Consider the following 12,524-nt stretch of genomic DNA (forward strand, 5'->3'; position numbering starts at 1 on the left):
CTTTTGTTTTACATTTTTGAGATAATTCATTGTCAATTGATTTAAAATATAACAGAAAATGCTGCTTAAATCTTTCAAATTTGAAAATATGGAAAGAAAAAAAAGAAAACAGTATGTTGATCTTTGACCTTAATTTATGCAAAAAACTATTACCACATTTCTTTTTGACGACATCGATATTCTAAAAGTACTAATTTTTCCGAATCCAATGATATATAATATAGCCATCTAGTCTTTTTGACGATTACATTTTTAAAATTTTGGGTCTGATTACCGTACTACACATGTCAAAATCAAATAACACATGAGCACAATCAACTCAAATAGACAACTGAGTCAATTATTAGGACGAAAAATATTTAAAAAGCAAAATTTACAAATATTACACCACATTTAAACATGATTTACATGCATAGAAGGTTATCGAAAAGAAAAATTACGTTAAAGATCATACGGTTTGTCAAAATACTTCTCCAACCAGTAAACCTTTGACTACCTTACAAATAAAAAATCAACACACGTTGTCAAGTTAGTTGCAAGATTTAACTTTTCTTACCTTGATTTTTAACATTGTTGCTTCATCTTCACAATTAAGTGAAAACTGTTTCGTTGAATCGGCTGAATATATATCATAATCTGCTTTCCATCTACAGAGCCTATTGCATATATAAAAAGAAAGATGTTATACATGTAAACTACTGTGAGTCACACACATTTTCATATCAAATTAAGTTTATTATTCCACAACTCAAACTTTGAATGTGTACTGAGTTATATTTTGTCTAAGATACATGGTTTTTGTATTGGTTGCTATTCGTATTGAACTAAAAAAAAATATAGTACTCTAAGAACTTTGTATGAAATCTTTGTTTGGGTTTTTTTCTTTTGTTATTGGTTTCTAGCTATCGTTTGAGTTACCCTTCTCATCTGTATAGCTAAATATTAGACTTCTACAAGTGTAATACCACCATTGATTTCCCCCTATTAGTCGTTGTTAAATTTGCACTTTTCAAAAAATTGTGCAGAATTTTTCTTTGTTTCAAATAAAGAAATACTTGGCATGAGTAAAGTTTTATCCTGTCCAGTTCTATAAAAAAAAAGTTTCACATAACATTTCATTGCATGTAAGAAAATAACCATCATTGAAAGTTAACCAATCAAATTTCTGCCCTTGGAGGTTTCAATAAGTCCTTATGTAAAAATTAAATTTACGCCGCGTTCCAAAGAGGGACATAAAGGCTTCTCTTTTAGTGAATAACTTGTCGTTACAACATTACAAATAATTTCATCTACATATAACCATGGTAACTATATATTCATTCAAGTATTACCTAGGAAAATGTTATATCATAGCAAAATATAAGAAATGAGGAGAAAAAGCCCACCCCCTCCAAAAAAATAAATATATGCACTTAGTATGGCTTGTTCTGTCAACTGAATGTTCATGGTACAGTCCTATTTCAAGACAATTTTCTCATAAAATGTGTTTTGGAGACTCAATCCACTCAGAATATTTCATTTTTTGTATTATTTCACTTAAATAGCAAGAAATTTTAACACATGAGATTATTCACAAGGCCATTGGTGCATGTACAGCTTCCCATAAAGAAGACCTTTTTGTTCAATAAACTGAATTTGACTTTTTCCCTTTGTAATACTGGTTATTTCAAGCATTTCTGTCAAGTTTTGTCATAATCAGTTCAATAGTTTGAGAAAAATCTAGTATATTGAAAGACGACATCTATAGCGATTAAAGCAAAATTTCTTCGACAAATCCAAACTAAGCCGCATCAAGATAGAATAGAGTGTGGACCAATAAATGATCAAATATCTATCTTATCTGCCTACAAACAGTTGAAAATGATACACAAGATGATTTTAGGAGGATAAAATACCACTAATAAACCTCTTTGACTTCTTTATAAGGTCTCTTTGGGTCAATTTATACCTCTCATTTCTTCAAAATTTCAACTTTTCAGGCCAATAAATAAAAATATTGGGGTAACTTTCACTCATTTATGGTAGAAATGTTATACGAAATGAGTAATTGAAGCATTTTAGCAGAATGAACAATCCATATAAAGGTTTACTGTCTCCATGGAGGTTTCAAGAAGTCCTTACGTAAAAATTGAATTTACGCCGCGTTCCAAAGAGGGACATAAAGGCTTCTCTGTTAGTGAATAACTTGTCGTTACATCATTACAAATAATTTCATCTACATATAACTATATATTCATTTAAGTATTACCTAGGAAAATGTTATATCATAGCAAAATATAAGAAATAAGGAGAAAAAGCCCACCCCCCTCCAAAAAAATAAATATATGCACTTAGTATGGCTTGTTCTGTCAACTGAATGTTCATGGTACAGTCCTATTTCAAGACAATTTTCTCATAAAATGTGTTTTGGAGACTCAATCCACTCAGAATATTTAATTTTTTGTATTATTTCACTTAAATAGCAAGAAATTTTAACACATGAGATTATTCACAAGGCCATAAGTGCATGTACAGCTTCCCATATTAGGTGTAATACCACCATTGATTTCCCCCTATTAGTCTTTGTTAAATTTGCACTTTTCAAAAAATTGTGCAGAATTTATCTTTGTTTCAAATAAAGAAATACTTGGCATGAGTAAAGTTTTATCCTGTCCAGTTCTATAGAAAAAGTTTCAAATAACATTGCATTGCATATAAGAAAATAACCATCATTGGAAGTTAACCAATCAAATTTCTCCCCTTATTCTATCTGTGTACAAGGTCTAGTCAACATGTGACCTCAAGATTACAACATTTTCTATAGAAATCACAAATAAAAAATAATGGTGTTTTGAAATACCCAAGACATTTGTTTATGACACAGAAATAGTTTTACTGCAATAAAATGTAGGATTAATTACCTACAACGGTCAAATTCAAGGGAATATTTTTTAGACCTACTTTCGTATGCAACCGGATGTGACGTACCATGATTTGATGGTATTACACCTACACAATAGGTCTGGACAGGTTGACGTACCAGCAAAACACGTGATATCCCGCCTTATTATAAACGTGTCTGTCCAAAGTTTGTACCTTTCATTTGTGTTTGATATTTGATGTTGATATTGGTTTTTAGTTTTTTGTATTGTATAGCTTGAATTTGTAATGTGCAAATGCACCACTCTCTCAGGTTAGGAGAAGGTTTGTGCCTTTAAACATGTTCAATATTGTCATAGTCATGCTATATATCATATTTTATGTATGTCTATTTTTGTGTTGGTTAGTCAGCCCGTCAGTCGTATGCATGGTAAGACTTCTTTTACATTTTGAAGTCATTTTGGTCCATTTTATAGCTAATATGTGGTTTGTATTACGTCCATTTGTGAAGGCCATATGATGACCAATAATGATTATTTGTAGACTTTTGGATTCTCAACATGCACTTAAAATTAGTACTTGGAATGTTTAACTATGTTATTTCCAGCTTCCCTGATGGGGCTTCTGCAAACAAATCGCGGTTTTGCGTACACAATCTTAATTTGATTTCTATTTTGAGTTTCCTTACAACGCCATGGATCGATGTCACTGCTAATTGAGGACTTGTTTAGTTAGTTTCACCAACTCAGTTTTTAGTTTTGCATTATATTATCTATGATATGATCATTATCATCAAATAATGGTTTCCTTCAAATTTGAAAATTTTGAAAATTTGAAATACAAGGGTTTTCTATTTATTTTAGGTTTTTGATTTTTTTTTATTGTGCGTTATGGGTTTTGTTCACTGTTGAAGGGCGACCGGGGACCTATAGTTTATACCTTCTACGCGAATTGTTTTCATGTGGAGAAATGTTTCATTGCAAATTATATCATATCTTTTGTTGCGTTCTTTTATTTATAGCCATCCGGTAGTCACTAGTGAGGTAGAGTTTTAATAATATGAAATACTCGAAAGAAATGTGTGGAGAATGACTTATTACTAGTAGTTAAAGACCGGCAATGCGTACATTTGTATTAACGTAACTAGTAATAAATATGTTTTTAGCAAATTTGACATTAAAATCTAATTATGGGTGTAGATGTTTGATGACATGTTTTGAAAAATGTGCATACACAATGTATTTGCTATAGAAGTCAGTAAACGGTACAATTGACTTGTGGTAAATGAATTTATAACATATAGTGCATTTCTTTAAATAGTTACTTTAATTAGTTGTGTTTATAGCAATAAAGATTACATTTCAACGTTGACTGCTGTACCAACATTTTTTTTAAAAGTCTGTCTTGTCATGTCTGTACATTCTGCTCAAACATTGTTGTCACTATAATTGGATTTCCCTACCAATCCAGGAATATGACTATTGTTTTCGCTCGTTTTTTTATTACTGCTTCCGATTTTTAACACATTTCATATAGGTCTTCCTGTTTTTGAATGTCCCTTGGATTTCGGGTTATTTTTCTTTATTTGACTGTTTTGCATGCCAATTCAAAATACGCCGAATGTATAGAAGCTCTCCCAAGCGCATAACTTTTAAGCATTCATATTGTTTGTCATTATTATTCATCACTTACCGTGAAGTTGTAAACGTACCAAACGAAGTGAGATTTAATTTCTGACATGACAATTACATATATTTTATTTTCAACCAAAGAAAGTGAATGACAACAAATTGAAACCACATATAGGTCACCCCTCCTTGGAAATGAATCACTGTATTAAACAATATATAGTGTTCTGCAACAGAGGTGTTTGTAACACAAACTGACTTGTTCAAACCAAGCTTTTTTAATGTTATCTGTCAGCTAAAAAAATAATCTTTCGATCAAGACTCAATTGGATTTTGAATATTACATAATATATACATATCAGTGTTATCTGTCTATTTGACTGTATACGCGGAAAATTTGATTACTCTTGACTACCATTCAAAAGGCATTGTTATAATCGTACTTATGTCGTAGAGTCAAACTCATTAGATTTATATATATATACCAACCTGTTTCTCACACTGCCTAGTTTGAATCCAGATGGACTGTTTATATTCAAAACATTTCTCATGCATGTGTTCTTAACTCGATTGCATTCCAGGAAAATGTTACCCCTGTCATCCATTATGTTCAGTATATCATGTTGATGTTGATCTGTAAAAGGTATGTTATCGGTATTAGAAATAGTATGATAATATGATAATTCTGTTTTCTCATTGGCTGAAATCATAGGTAATCCACATAGATTAAACGTTATATTCACTCGCCAAAAAAAATCCAGCGTCCGTGTCCCTAAATAATGATAGATAGATATATATTTTATTTTAAAGTACAACTTGTTACATATACATGATATACAATATTTTACAATTTTAAACATAAGCAGTCAATTAAGATGTATATTTATACCAACCAGCCTATAGGGGCTTATGATGCACTGATTTATGTACGAAAATTATATGAATAAATTTCAAATTCTGTAATCCTTATTACATCAGAGGCTTAATTCTTATTAATAACAATTACAACAGTTTGAATATATCAGTTGTGATTAATGATTAAATGAGAAAATAAGAATGAAAGTAACTTAATAATTTTTGGTTGGATAACGTAAGGGTTGTACATGGCAAATTTGAAAGATAAGAAATAAGTAAGTAGTTTCCCGGGTTTTTTTATTGGTGTATATTTAGATGTTTTCGTCATTTTAGCAACAAAATATATTTACTGAGCTACTAATAGTTATCAAAGGTACCAGGATTATAATTTAGTACGCCAGACGCGCGTTTCTTTACATAAGACTCATCAGTGACGCTCATATCGAAATAGTTATAAACCAAACAAATACAAAGTTTAAGAGCATTGAGGATCCAAAATTCCAAAAAGTTGTGCCAAATACGGCTAAGGTAATCTATGCCTGGGATAAGAAAATCCTTAGTTTTTCGAAAAATTCAAAGTTTTGTAAACAGGAAATTTATAAAAAAAGACCACATAATTGATATTCATGTCAACACCGAAGTGCTGACTACTGGGCTGATGATACCCTCGGGGATGAAACGTCCACCAACAGAGGCATCGACCCAGTGGTGTAAATAGTTATCAAAGGTACCAGGATTATAATTAAGTACGCCAGACGCGTTTCGTCTACATAAGACTCATCAGTGACGCTCATATCGAAATAGTTATAAACCAAACAAATACAAAGTTTAAGAGCATTGAGGATCCAAAATTCCAAAAAGTTGTGCCAAATACGGCTAAGGTAATCTATGCCTGGGATAAGAAAATCCTTAGTTTTTCGAAAAATTCAACGAAAATTCATTACAAGTGAGGCTTCTAATGTATTTGAAATAGACTGAAAAACTGTTATAACTTGTGACCCTCTTGCCTATTAGTTATCCTGAGTGGTAATTCAACAACTATATATACAATTCTAAATAGAAAACTTCGTTCAAACGTATGATTGCATGCGCACTGGATATGGATAAAAACCGCCATTTTTATACGTTTGCATGGAAAACAAGATTCTTTGCAGAAGGGTCTAATTACAGCACAATCATTTTCCCGAAGACCAAAAAGTGAAAAAGTAGATTTAAACAAAACGCATTTGACTAACAGGTCGGTCAACTGATGTTCTTAAACCCTGCTGCCTGCAATGGGCGATTGCTAAATAAAATTGTTCACAAGATGTACCAAATGGACCTTAATATAAATTAAATATTTTAAAACAGAAAAGAAAAACAAATTGTGACCAAGATGTTATACCACAAACATAAGGTGTCAATATTTATTGGTACACCAGATCCGCTTTTCGTCAATTAATGTCTTTTAGTGATGTAAGGGAACGAAACGGTATTTGGATTATTTATAAAACACACCAAGCACCATTCAATATATGCACAGTACATGTGAACTTTATTTTTTCGATTAAATTATCTAGAATAGATATTTCTGAATAACCAGACTGTGAAAAAATTAGAAACAGACAGACAAACAGATGGAGAGAATCAGAGAGAGAAATGGTTTATATTTAAGTGTGGTATATCTATTTGATAAAACAATAACTCTTTTGTTGGTATGATCTTGAGACATGTAAAAACAATTCAAACAAGAAAAAAGTGACATCATTTTTGTTCAATAAGTGAACGAAAAAATAATAATGTCGTACACCAACAAATGACGACCACTGAATTACAAGCTGCTGACTTGGGACCGACACAAACAGAATGAGTGGTTAATTTATGTATATAATGCAATGATGAAATAACTTCTTCAGGTTAAAATAAGATAATTTGAATTGCAATTAGAAGGTAAGACTTTAAACACCAGAAATACTGTGGGGTGAATGGTATCCTGTCTTTGCATCCTTCCGCATCATTCCCATTGTACATTTAAAGCTTGAGCAGAGGCATTTTTCGGTCATCTTAAATAATTCTTCTTTTAAATTTTCAATATTCAGATGTGTTCACAAAATTGTGCTGTATGTGCCAACTGCAGAATAATCTAAACATTATACTACAATTTGCCCATTTACTGTGGTATACGGTTATATGTAGTATAAAATGTTAACAGTATATTCTGATTCAAAATTATGATGAACAAACACAGAAAAATTGAAAATACATGTGACAGTAAAAGCACCACAGTAATTATCCAATGCAGGTAAATACTTACATTCAGTAACATATTTTTTAGGAATAAAATCAGGAACTTATACACATTTGATGTGTTAAAGTACCCCCAAAATATGTATGACTATAATAAAGCAAACTATTCGAGCATATCATTTTTTATTGAAACGATGTGCTGTTATATTTATGGGGAGATGACACAACGATATTATTATCACTTATGTCTTAATACATTACACAAAAATAGAAACGTGTTATGAGCTCACCATGTGATATTTAATACAATGAAAAACAAGAATTCAGCTATGGATAGCACTTACACATCGGATATTCTAAAGTTTGCCACCCCTTGACATAGTTAAAAAGGGAAATGTACGTTTGCTGTTTCCGGTGTGTGATTAGTTCTAGTTATCAGTTGTACCATCAGTGGCAAATTTTGTTTCCATGGAGATTAAAGTTGAGAATTGAAATGGGGAATGTGTCAAAGAGACAACAACCTGACCAAAGAAAAAAACAGCAGCAGAATGTCAACAACGGATTATGCGTTTCTGTACTTCTTAGTCATGGTATATTGACCTTGAAATATTTGCTTAGTATACATGTATTAGTTTTTGATTAGGTTAGTTTATGTGGAAACACTAGTGGTAGGTCAATGATATTTGGTATTCAGTCGAATAAGCTTCAGCATATCTCTTGTCCATGCCCTGTCTCCTCAGTCATGATTTGTTGACTTTGAAACTTTTGATTAGTTTACATGTATTAGTTTGTGATTAGGTCAGTTAAAGATGAACTAATATTGTTAAGTCAATATTAATAAGTTTACAATGTAGATTGGCAAATTGTTTTTCCATGGAGATTTTATAGCCGCATTCTTTTATCGTGGTTGATTGACTTAAATTAATTTTAATAAATGTTTGTATTTAGGTTTGTTCAAGGGGGTCGACTGATAAAAAGTCAAAGGTATTTGGAATGCAGGTTTATTAGCATTGGCACAACTCAGTTCCATGGAGATTTCTCAGTCATTTAACATCAGTCAGGGTTCATTGACTTTAAATACTTGCATAACTTGCATATACACATTTACAGTATCAAAACTACTTTTTTCGTTATTACCTTTTCAGGCAAACAATCATGTAATTTTCAACCTGGAATATGTCAATTTGCCGAAATTGAGAATCATTGAACATTCAGGTGAAATATATAAGTAGTGGACTTTCACTTTTTGTGCAGTCATCATCATCTGTAAATAATCATCAACAACAACAGCATTATCATATGCATCAACCCACCATATAATAGTGAAGACATGTTATAATGACGGATGCACTGCATCTTTAAATTTTCATCAGGAATTTGATAATCATTCAATTCTGGACAACCGTGAAATTTATTTGGAAAGAGTCAGTAAAGCAGATGCACTGAAGACGAAATATGTGAACAAGTTATTAGAATCCCAAGTAATTGCAAAAGAACTTCAAGTTTCTCTCACTTGAAAACTGTGATGAAATAGGAGAAAACCATCTATCCCGTGGTTATGGGCAATAAAAAATGACAGGAAGAATGTTTTGATAGAAAGTTCACGATAGGACTTCAAACAAGGCATAACCTAAAGGAAGACCCTGATAATGTGACCGTTGTAATGAGGAGCCTGAAAAGTAGATGGGATCAGCAGATTGTGTTTGACAAAGTTTGTTACTACATTTGTAAACAGCAAATTACAAGTTTTTTTTTCTCTAGACACTATTATAAGGATGGAGCATTAAAAGAACAAGTAATTTCTGACATGAAGAGAGAGTTGTTTGCTAAACTGATTGAACTGGTAACATACTCATTTGTGAATTTTTACTTGGAACTATGTTACTATATATAGAAAAAAAAATGCTCCATTTTTGTTTCATGAAATGTCAAAGCTCAGGAATATCCTCCTAACTACTGGGGTTTTTTTTAAATTACTTTTGTATATTTTTTTTTTTTTTAACAAACTGATAATAATGAAAGTTTTAACGACCTTCACTGGCTATACAGCCCTTTGGTTAACTCTGAACTTTCAAACTATGCAACTATAAATAGAAAAAAATCCTCGTCTATTTGTTTTATGAAATGTTCAACGTTATTAACTTTAAAATTAAAAAGAATTTGCAGAAATATCCCATCTAGGTTTTTTTCTACAAAATTTTTTTTTAAAACGTCTAATCAATGGAATTTCAATCTAACTTCAGAACTATTTAATAAGCTATAAACATGATAAAAAGGAAAATAACCACTCCATTGTTTTTCTGAAAATGAAAAAAGGTATACATTTGGGTTTTTCTAGAAAATTTGACATAACTTGGGAACGATTTTTCAATGAATCAGAAAAAAATATCCAATTCAATTTTTTTTTTCTTAAATCGTAAATTACTTTAACATAAGCAAAGTTTCAAAAAAACACTCCATTTTGTTTTAAGAATAATTAGAAATGTAATAAAAAAAAAATTCCAGAAATAGAATTTTATCTGACCTTAAGAACGATTTTCCATGAATCGGACAAAATACCCATTCCAATTTTATAATAGATTGTTCAGCACATATAGTTGCAATATGATAACTGGTTTGAAAAATTTCTTCGCTGCAAATATCATAGAGAATAATTTTGAAAACGATGAAAATCCCTTTTTTGAAAAAAATAAGTTTTGGAAATATTACACTATTTAGTTTGGTCTAAACATATTCATTATAGTGGATTTGGAAACAAGTAATTGCAACGTCTATCAATTCTTCTCCAATTTGTGGGTGCGAGTGCTGCCTTGTAGCAGCATTAGCCAGCTGTTTTCTGAAATCTACAAGGGTGTATGTTACGTGCAAGAGATATGATTCTCTCTTAACACGGGTCAGCATCCGAAGGAGTATCATCGTTTTTTCAAGACTATATATCTGCCAAATGCAGATACTCTTAATAAAATATTAGCTTCGTCAACTTATGCTATATTTTTGGTAACTGAAATGCAGTTTAACAACATGAATGTTATTCATTATCATTGGTTTGTATACTTATGCTTTGAAATAAATGTTTCAAATTTCATTATTATCTATCCAGAAAATGAGCAGAAATATAAAAAAATAGTTGCCCGTCACCCATGGAAACCATGATTTGAATTTAGAAAAAAAAATCAATAAATAAGTATTACTTAGCAAACATATAATACTATTTTAATAAACTCTGTGACATGCAATTTCTGAGTACTTTCATATCTCTTTGATAGTTATGTAAATTTCTCTTTAAATTACAAATAAGAGATGTAGCATATTGTTATCATTAACCATGTTAACCCCAGAGAACGTTGTCGTGAATTAGAAAAAAAAATGAAGAAAGAAATATATGTAAGTTTAGAGATGCATAATCTCACGACGATGCACTTTGAGAAGGAAAAATACATGATTTAGAACCAAAAATAGATAATACACATGTACAGAAAGCTAAAGGTGCGCAGTTTTTATCAAAGGAATATAAGAAAAACAGTACATATTTATTTTGTGTTTAGAAAAAGAAAGACATGAAAAAACAATCAATAAATAAACTGATTGACTATAATGGAAATATAAAGGCCGATTAATTGACAAAAAATTGAGATATAGTATGTAAAACTGTACAGTTCGAAATGTCAAAAAAAAAAGACTCAAAAATGTCCAAAAAAAAAGACTCGAAAATTATATAATTTATATGACACTGAATTGAGAAATACATCCAAATAACGTTGAAATTCAGTTACAATATTATAGAGGAAAGTACTATCGCTTTGAATGCTATGGAATTAAATAAACCAACAGGGCTAGATGGTCTTACAGTCGAATTTCATCAGTAAAACGTGTTGGCAGCATTCATCATTTTTACCATATTTTTGGAAAAAGCATGATTGTTTCAACAATGTCAATATTAAACATACACAGAGTTAAAAAAGAAAAGAAAGAAAAAAAGCATATTCAAATTAGTTTAAAAAAAATCACTTCCGAATCGATAATTGTAATAATTTTCAACATACCCTCATTACTCCCTGTCACATATAGTACTTCTCTAGTGTCTTCAATGCCATGTGTAATCGCATAATCCACTAAAATATATAAAATGTTTACTATTAAACATACTTATGATATATGGTTTTGAATATTTGCATAGTTTTTTTTTTTTTTTTTTTTTTTTTTGTTATTTACCTTTGATTTATGGAAACTGAATATAGTAAATATGGGTCTGGTATTTTAAAAATGGTCATTCTCAAACCGTTAGATAGGAATAACTAGTGTGCGCCAAATGCGCATTAACAGAAACCAAGTACCATGTGTGTGCCAATATAGAATACGTGGACCATGTACATAACTAGCTTATAGCATAAATAGGTTTTTTGCATTCTACTCGTGTAGACATATAGAATGACGTATAGAATGAAACTAACACAATGACTCGGTCGTCTCCATGTGTGTGTTTATGAAGAACAAGGTGACCATAGGTCATATTTATGTAGGATAAGTACACGCCTACATTCTACTTTGCTAGATAAAGTCTCTCAAAGTTGTCTCCTTCATTTCTTATACTCGTGTAATGATTTTGTTTTCATAGGTACTTTTAATCTCCAAGGTTCATTCATTTTTTTTACTTGAATGTGTCTTTGATATCTTTTTAGATCCATCACTTATCGCGCGTCTGGCGTACTAAATTATAATCCTGGTACCTTTGATAACTATTAACGTTTCCGTATGTCTACCGTTAAGTTATAATTGAAAAACACAAAGGGATAACTTTAAAAAACAATAGAAGATTTAGCTAGCCTGAAAAATCATTCAATACCGGTTGTATAGACAAAGTTAAAACGATACAGTGAAATGACAATTTATTCACTTTAATTTACATTTGGACCTCTTTTTTTCTCACCCTAATAATTCATAATAAAATCTTTATTA

General features: G+C 30.9%; 1 long non-coding RNA gene across 1 annotated transcript; it reads right to left on the bottom strand.

The window, feature by feature from the left end:
- Positions 1-552: 552 nt before the first annotated feature.
- LOC139526066 (uncharacterized) lies at positions 553-11,682 on the bottom strand. Its single transcript, XR_011665114.1, has 3 exons — positions 11,612-11,682; positions 4,977-5,121; positions 553-656 (listed from the first exon to the last, which is right to left on the bottom strand). It is a non-coding gene; the product is annotated as an uncharacterized lncRNA (long non-coding RNA).
- Between the last annotated feature and the right edge of the window lie 842 nt (positions 11,683-12,524).

Source organism: Mytilus edulis, chromosome 6 (genome assembly GCF_963676685.1).
Source record: "Mytilus edulis chromosome 6, xbMytEdul2.2, whole genome shotgun sequence".
In the NCBI taxonomy this organism is placed as follows: domain Eukaryota; kingdom Metazoa; phylum Mollusca; class Bivalvia; order Mytilida; family Mytilidae; genus Mytilus; species Mytilus edulis.